This window comes from Balaenoptera borealis (assembly GCF_965194805.1).
Source record: "Balaenoptera borealis genome assembly, chromosome: 5".
Classification (NCBI taxonomy): Eukaryota; Metazoa; Chordata; class Mammalia; order Artiodactyla; family Balaenopteridae; genus Balaenoptera; species Balaenoptera borealis.
In genome coordinates, this window is record NC_138862.1 from 16,208,660 (window position 1) to 16,215,211 (window position 6,552).

The 6,552-nt window shown below is 42.4% G+C and overlaps 1 protein-coding gene across 2 annotated transcripts in view; it reads right to left on the reverse strand.

Moving 5' to 3' along the window:
* The window catches only part of MAP3K7CL (MAP3K7 C-terminal like), a 41,514-nt gene extending 38,945 nt beyond the window's left edge, over positions 1–2,569 (reverse strand). For both annotated transcript variants that reach the window (XM_082391998.1, XM_082391997.1), the window contains exon 1: positions 2–2,569. The gene's annotated coding sequence lies outside the window, so the exon portion shown is untranslated. The remainder of the gene's footprint in view (position 1) is intronic.
* Positions 2,570–6,552: the final 3,983 nt, after the last annotated feature.

Here is a 6,552-nt window from a genome sequence, read left to right on the forward strand (position 1 = left end):
CCTCACTTAGTTGAGTGTCTGCACTTGTGTAATCCAGGGCCAGTCACTGCCTTGGCCGGTCGTTGCCTTTGTGGAGCACAGACCTAGTGGCAGAGCCGGCTGCACCTGCCGCATAGCAGCCGCTGACAATCTGAGGAGCAGTGACAGCTGGGAGGGCGGCTCGCTGCTACCTGCTGTCCCCCAGACCCCGGCGTCCCACGGGGCCTCCCTGTTCCGCTTCCCTCCACGACCCCTCTCTCCTTTCCTTGTCTCTCCAACAGCCAGGATGTTGTCATGCTTCTAGAAAAAGCAAGAGCAAAAGAAATCCCTCCTCCTGTCAGAGGCATTGATAAACAGCAAGTTGTGGAGAGTCCAAATGTTTTAATTCATTAGTCCTGGCAAACCTAAAATACAAACAGACTTGCTTCACAAGACAGGAATGTCTTCAGCGTGACCCAATCGGTGTCTGTGTCTATTCCAGCAAACTGGCAAAGATAGCATGACTCCAGTCAGCAAAAATGTCGGCCGCTCCAGTCAGCTCCCCGGGACCCAGCCAACTTGGACAGGCCACAAGCCGACTCTCAGATGATGGCAGCGATGATTCGGCTTAAGAACGTGAGGTCTGAGGTTGAGCTGCTGTTGGGCTTGGTGACTTGATCCCATCTACGATGCAACCGACCACAAACCGAGTCAATGGTAAACAGGAAGGGAAAGCTCAAACTGTTCAAACTTTTTAATAGCTATCAACCTGAAGATGGGTAGTACTTTAAAAAGAGTTGGATGGTGATGTTGAGGTTAAATAATTAAAGATAAACAAGTATCCAGAGAATGCACAGACTGGGAGAAAATCTTTGCAAAATACATACCAGGTAAAGGATGGGTATCCAAGATATAAAAAGAACTCAAAACTCAACAGGGTTTCCCTGGTGGCGCAGTGGTTGAGAATCTGCCTGCCAATGCAGAGGACACGGGTTCGAGCCCTGGTCTGGGAAGATCCCACATGCCGCGGAGCAACTGGGCCCGTGAGCCACAACTACTGAGCCTGCGCTTCTGGAGCCTATGCCCTGCAACGGGAGGGGCCGCGATAGTGAGAGGCCCGCGCACCGCGATGAAGAGTGGCCCCCGCTTGCCGCAACTAGAGAAAGCCCTCGCACGAAACGAAGACCCAACAAGCCAAAAATAAATAAATAAATAATCCTTCCCCCCCCCAAAAAAAACAATTATGTTACGTTTATAGATTAAAAAGACAAACAAACAAAAAACTCAACAGTAGGAAAACAACCCAATTTAAAAATGGGCAAAAGATATGAACAGACACGTCACAAAAGAAGATATAGAGATGGGAAATAATCATATGAAAAGATGCTGAGCACCATACGTCATTAGGAAATTGCAAATTAAAACAACATTGAGATTCCACTCCACCCCTCTGAGAATGGCCAAAATCCAAAACACTAACAACACCAAATCCTGGTGAGAGTGAAAAATGGTGTGGCCACTTTGGAAGACAGTTTGGCAGCTTCCTACAAAACTAAACATGTACTTACCATTAGGATCCAGCCATCACACTCCTTGGTATTTACCCAAAGGAACTAAAAACTTATGCCCACACAAAGACTTACACACAAATGTTTATAGCAGCTTTATTCATGATTGCCAAAACTTGGAGGTCAACAAGAGGTCCTTTCATAGGTGAACGGATAAACAAACTGTGGTACATCCAGACAATGAAATATTATTCGATAATAAAAAGAAATGAGCTATCAAGCCACAAAATACATGGAGGAAACTTACATGTATATTATGAAGTGAAAGAAGCCCATCTGAAAGGCTACATATTGTATGATTCCAACTATACAACATTCTGGAAAAGGCACAATTATGGAGACAGGAAAAAGATCAGTAGTTGCCAGGGGTTTAAAGAGAGGGAGAGAGGGGTGGAGAGGGCGAGAGAGATGAATAGGGAGCATAGGATTTTTAGGGCAGTGAAACTATTCTGTGTGACACTATAATGGTGAATATATGTCATATGTTTGTCAAAACCCATAAAATGTACAACACCAAGAGTTATAAACTACAGACTTTAGTTAATAAGACTGTGTCTATATTGACTCATAAATTGTAACAAATGTACCACGCTAATGCAAGATGTTAATAATTGGGGAAATCGGGGAGGAGAAGTGGGGGGGAGGGGATAGAAGGGAACTCTGTGCTTTTCATTCATTTTTTTTTTTTTCTGTAAACCTTAAACTGCTCAAAAAATGTTAAATAAGTAAAAGGATTTAGCAGGTTTCCTTGGTCTAATGAATAAAAGGCTAATTTGTCATGCTATCCACAGTAATAAGGGGCATAGATTCAGATGATTAAAAACATTCACATATAAACCTATTTGCATTTCTGACTGCAAATCTTTCCAGGAATTATTATTACTGTTTGACGTTATTTTATGGATAATAATATCATCTTACGTATTGCATTAAAATTGATCAAAAAGACTCTTTTTTTAAATAAATTTATTTATTTTTATTTATTTATTTTTGGCTGCTTTGGGTCTTCGTTGCTGAGCACAGGCTTTCTGTAGGTGCGGCGAGCGGGGGCTACTCTTCGTTGGGGTGCGCGGGCTTCTCATTGTGGTGGCTTCTTTTGTTGTGGAGCACAGGCTGTAGGTGCGCGGGCTTCAGTATCTGTGGCTTGTGGGCTCAGTTGCTCCGCGGCATGTGGAACCTTCCCGGACCAGAGCTCAAACCTGTGTCTGCTGCATTGGCAGGAGAATTCTTAACCACTGCGCCACCAGGGAAGCCCCAGAAAGAGTCTTATTCAAAAGAGTTTATCTTCATCTTCCCAATAATCCTATGAAATAAACATGGCCAATACTGTCATCCCTATTTAACAGATGAGCAAACTGAGACTCAAACAATTTAAGTAAACAGTTCAAGGATAAATGATCATTATGGAATAATGACCCAGATAAGATCCAGGTTTTCCAAATTTTAGTTCGTGCTATTTCCACTATACCAGGATGCACTGTGTATGAAATATCAAATTGAGTTGTTTCATTATCGATGTCTGACACTCAACTTTTGGAGTGAAGGAGACAAAGGTATAACTTTCTTCATCATCTATTAGCATCCAGGTTCATCCGACACCAGCCATCTTTACCATGACACCTAAATTCAACCTCAAGGAAACCGAAGTTGTGGATCTTGTGTGTGTTGATGGGGAAGTGGATACCAATTCTGCACTGGCTCCCAAATCAGCCCACGGGTGTGTCTTCAGAAAAGCTGGTGGTGACAAGGACATTGCCAAGGAAATCAGTAAGTGGAAGCATCTGGATTCCAGTGAAACTGACCCTTCAGAATGGAAAGGCCCAGAATGAGGTAGCACCTTCCTCTTCTGCCCTGATCATCAAAGCCCTTGGCGAACCAACCAGAGATAGAACACGGCAGTTATACATTAAATACAATGGAAATATCACCTCTTATGATATTGTCAAAAGCACCTGACAGATGCAGCATAGATCTTTATCCAGAGAATTCTCCAGCACCTTTACAGCAATCCTGGGGACCACCCATTGTGTGGGCTGCAATGTCAGTGGCTGCATCCTCATGACATCAACAGTGGTGTGGTGATGCCAGTTGGTAAAGAGATACAAAGGAAAAGATGTCATTAAAGGATAATATGACAACAACAACAAGAAAGGAACAAAAAGAATACATCTAAATAGTCTAAATGTGCTCTGTCCAAGCCTGATCACGTAAATTCAAGGCTTTAATAATAATATTCACCAGTTCTTCTGTTCCCATGGGAGCAGTGATGTATTTCTTGGCTCTTTATCTAAACACTTCCAAGAGGGTAACAAATCTGAAACTCAAGTGAAATCCCTTCCCACAACTGTAACCCAAAATAACTACATGGTATTTTAAGAATTCAGTAGAATTATACTAATTCAATCCAGAAAGGATAGTGTGTGTACATCAAAATATTAACAGATTAACAGTATGTCTCTGGATAGAAGCAATATGTAAAATTTTTATTTTCTCCTTTTCAACAGTAAATGGATTTTTACTGTTACATGGAAAGTTATTTTTAATGGAATTCAAGGAGCTTTTCAAATGATGAACACTTGACTTGTTTCTGAATTATGGTCTATAATGCACACAGCAGCTCATGGTACAGACTGTCATCACAATTAATGTGATCTCAATTTCTTGATACAATTCAATAAGCAGCTTGGGAAGACTTGGTATGTGCCAGTCTAGCATTTCCCAAATTTGCCTCATTGTGGGTTCATGCCTTTTAAAAATACCTATTCCCGGGCTCTGCCATGGGGGTGACTCAGTAGGGCTGGGGTAGGTCCAGGGTTTTATAAATTTAAGAAAGAAGTGCTAATATTTGTGTACAGCATTTAGAGAATGGTTTGAAAGACATTTTCATCAATACTTTAAAGTTAGCTCTCCACTGCTGTGTGACATATGTAGCCTATAATCTCCAAAAGAAATGTTTCACGATGGTGAAGTAATTAGTCTTCCCTTATAACCGTCAGTCAGCAGTTTTTTTCTGTAAAGGATCAGATACTAAATATTTTACACTGAATGGGTTCTTACAATCTCTGTCAGAACTACTCATCTCTGCCATTGTAGCACAAAAACAGCCACAGACGAGATGTATTTGAATGGAGGGGCTCCAACTTTATTTACAAAAACAGGAAACAAATGGACATGTCTGTGTTCCAATAAAACTTTATTTACAAAAACAGACAGCAGCCTGGATTTGGTCCACAGCCATAGTCTACCAGCTCCTATCTCACCTCACCACAGTCTGAAGCTCCAGTGGACATAGCTCTCCCAGAGGGGCAGGGCAGAGTCTCCTTGGAGAAAATTAACTTTTCATTTCTTGCCACTCTCAGTTGCCTCTCTTCTATTCATCCCTCCCAACTCCATCCCCACAGAAAAACTCTTGTATGTCAGAATTTTCTTCATAACAGCCCCAAAGTTCTTCCTTTCTTTCTTTTAACATCTTTATTGGAGTATAATTGCTTTACAATGGTGTGTTAGTTTCTGCTTTATAACAAAGTGAATCAGCTATACATATACATACATCCCCATATCTCCTCCCTCTTGTGTCTCCCTCCCACCCTCCCTATCCTACCCCTCTAGGTGGTCACAAAGCACCGAGCTGATCTCCCTGTGCTATGCGGCTGCTTCCCGCTAGCTATCTATTTTACATTTGGTAGTGTATATATGTCCACGCCACTCTCTCACTTCATCCCAGCTTCCCATTCCCCCACTGTGTCCTCAAGTCCATTCTCTACGTCTGTGTCTTTATTCTCGCCCTGCCACTAGGTTCATCAGTACCGTTTTTTTAGATTCCATATATGTGCGTTGGCATCCGGTACTTGTTTTTCTCTTTCTGACTTACTTCACTCTGTATGACAGTCTCTAGGTCCATCCACCTCATTACAAATAACTCAAATTCGTTTCTTTTTATGGCTGAGTAATATTCCATTGTATATATGTGCCACATCTTCTTTATCCATTCATCTGTCGATGGACACTTAGGTTGCTTCCAGGTCCTTGCTATTGTAAATAGAGCTGCAATGAACATTATGGTACATGTCTCTTTTTGATTTATGGTTTTCCCAAAGTTCTTCCTTAACCCTGCTGTTCTATAAAGCACTGATACATCTGTTTGAAACAAACACAGGGGAATAAATACTTCAATAAGCAAGTAAGTACAAGGATTTAGCATGTTTCCTTGGTCTAATGAGGGGAAGGCAAACTTTTATGAGATGCACCACAATAAAGCTGTATAGATTCAGGCGATGAGATTCTTCCCTTGGTTCACGGGACTGAGAGTGGAAGGGCGGGAAAGCGTTGTGAGGACCTGTTGTGTGCTGTGAGATGGTCTCATGCTACTGTTCTTTTGGGTGGTCTCTTCCTCTCCTCCTGACCCCAGTCAGGCCTCAGCTAAGATTTCCCACGGTCCCAAAGAAGTCTCTTTGCAATCCTTACTTCCAGTGATGTTGCCATTCCTTCCCAAACCTCCTTGTCAGGGTAATACAGTGAAAGATCACAAAGCGAGGATTGAAGCTCCAAAGCAAAAACAAGGTAGCCCTCCTCCGAGGACTTCTGATCATACACTGCCACAGCCTTTCATTTTAAAGGTGACCGGGAGCCACTTTCGTAGTCCAAGTTCACTTCAGCCTTAAGATAGCAGAGTGACCAACTTTCTATCAGTTTTGCCCTAAAGCTCAAGAGAGGTGTGAGTAGGATTAGAAGCTTTAAACCACTCGAAGAGTTCTATTTCCTGGGCTTGGTGTTTTTCTTGTTGAAAGAGACAGAACACTGTGAGGTACTGGCTCTGTCTCTTGCTGGTGTGGGACTTTCATAAAGTTACTCAACTAATGTGTCTCAATTTCCACAAGTATGGGGAATAATTTTAGTATCTCTTACAGGTGGTTTTGATGATTAAAAGACAGTATAGGGCTTCCCTGGTGGCGCAGTGGTTGAGAATCTGCCTGCCAATGCAGGGGACACGGGTTCGAGCCCTGGTCTGGGAAGATCCCACATGCCG